Raw genomic sequence first — 2,348 nt, forward strand, 5'->3', positions numbered from 1 at the left:
AAGTCATAATTATGAGATACAAGTTTTATTTTTTTATCAGGGTGGCGGAAATGGGCTTCCATACTTCCACAGTGGGTGCATTAGTTTGGGTAAATCTTTAAAAAAAGGACAGTTTTGTCTGCAATCAAAAAGTCTTGTAAGATGATCCTGGCTTTGCTTTTTTCAATTTTAATGCTTTGATTACGGATAATTTGCACTTTTCATGTTGAGAATCAAATTCCACTTAATCTTGATGTGGAACTGGGCTTGAACGGGTTTTAACAGGTTCTCTGACAGCCGTCAGTGGGCTTTAATGAGCAGCAGGCCGCATCRGTGGCCACACCCTTCCACCGTTCAACCAGAACATCACACACGTCAAATAAGGTCTTCTGAGATGTTAATTATGTGAGGTTGTAGCTGAGWGTCATCCTCAACACGTACTGTAAAAACAAAATGGCTTCAAGTTTCCTCTCATCGGTTTTAGTTGAAAACTTCTGCGYTTGTGTCAAAGAAAGCTGGAGCTTTTATTTAAATTTGTTGTGACACATCTTTGAGTTCCTGTAAAATCAAACATCTGGTTCTTTATTCTCTTTGCTCTCCATCAACACACACAGCAACAGGCCGCTCTTTACTGCTCCTCCAGCAGCCATAAAACAGATTCCTGAATGTGTGTGTGTGTGTGTGTGTGTGTGTATTGTTGCTATCAAAGCGAGGTCTTTGATGCACAGTGAGGACCTCTTCAATGTCCTCACTTTCTTTGCAGCTCTGCTGTGCTTTACTAGTTAGGTTTAGAGGTATGGTGTGAATTAAGTTCTGGTTCAGGTTAGGGTTAACTATAGACCAGTAATGGTTAATTTCAGGGAAAATGTCTGGGTTAGGCATAAATACGGTTACAAAAATGAATAGATGTCAATTCAAAATCCTCAGTTTGATGCCAATACAAGGATATGTGTGTGTGTGCCCTTGGTTTTATTACTTGGTGGGGACGATTTTTTCAGGAAAATGCAGCCTCGTGAGGACCGGTTGCTCCTTGTGGGGACCAAAGCCCGGTCCCCATGACTTCGGAGGCTGATTTTGGGTGGGGGTTTAGGACCAAGGTGTGAACTGAGTTCAGGTTAGTTACCTGTGAGGTTAATTTTAGGGTAAATGGTCAGGGTTAGGATATAAAATTTCAAAAAAAAAAAAATGAATGGAAGTCAATGGAAAGTCCACACAAGGATAGAGAGACATAGTAGGGGTGTGTGTGTCTCTTCTCTTCCATCCTTTCACTCATTATTTTATCTCCTCRTTTTTCTCCAAAGTTGAAGTTCAAAAAGTTTGATCAATGGGGGTTTTTTTGTGGGGGAAACTCCTGTTTTTGCTTCTTTTTTTCTTTAATGGTTTCTATCTATCTTCTTCTCAGGCTTTCCTGACAGTGTTGTCCCAAAGTGCTTCTAAACAAACCCTTTAAGTTCCTGGGTAATAAAGGTCAATGAGATGTTTTGACACTTACACAGGAAAAACATCGTTGTCACCTTTTGGTGGCAGGAAGTGAAAACGAGGAAACAGGTGGTGATGATCTGGAGTCAAGCTGAGGACATTTAAAGTAAACAGAGGAGCAGAGCTTCACAACAGCTTTAGCTCCAACACTTTACGAGGCATTCACATGAAACTGATAACAAGAAGTTATTGTCCGGCCGTGTGAAACCTTCATCTCGATTTGGTTCCCGTCCAGAACAGAAGTCCCGAAGTGTTTGAGAAGAGACTCCATCTGGTCCTGCTGCGTTGAAGCTGCCAGGATTTTAACTTTTAACACCGCTTCTGAGAAAAGCTCCAAACCCAGTTTACAGATTAAATCTCAAATGAGCTGCTTTGTCCAAATCAGTTTAAAATGTATAAAAACAAGCTTTCTCAGTGGGAGTCCTGTGAGAAAATATTGAGAGAAATCCAGCCAGAGTCGGCAGATTGGGAGCATTTTAACTGTTTGCGTCTGATGACCTTAAATAAACACTTTATGAGAAACGGCCTGAACTGTTTACACGTTTAGAGACTGAAAAAATATGATTTTTTTACAAACTTTCCCACAAACTTGAGGCAGTGATATTTTAATAAAAGTCTGTAAATCTGCTGGGTTTGTTCTAATGAAGCTATAAAAGCAGTGCTCAAGTTTTATTTCCCGTTCTTGTAAATTTGGGTCACGTTAGAAATAAGGCTCAGATGAAGGGGGTCATCCGTTGAAGCGTCGGCCCGTCTTCAAGCTCTATTAAAGTTAACTAAAACTAACTAAACAATGAAAACTAAAATTGAAAAGACATTTTAGTTTACTAAAATAAATAAAAACTCTAATAAAATGAAAAAAAAAAAACAATAGATGCACACCCTCTATGAAC

This window comes from Austrofundulus limnaeus, unplaced genomic scaffold (genome assembly GCF_001266775.1).
Source record: "Austrofundulus limnaeus strain Quisiro unplaced genomic scaffold, Austrofundulus_limnaeus-1.0 Scaffold105, whole genome shotgun sequence".
Taxonomy (NCBI): domain Eukaryota; kingdom Metazoa; phylum Chordata; class Actinopteri; order Cyprinodontiformes; family Rivulidae; genus Austrofundulus; species Austrofundulus limnaeus.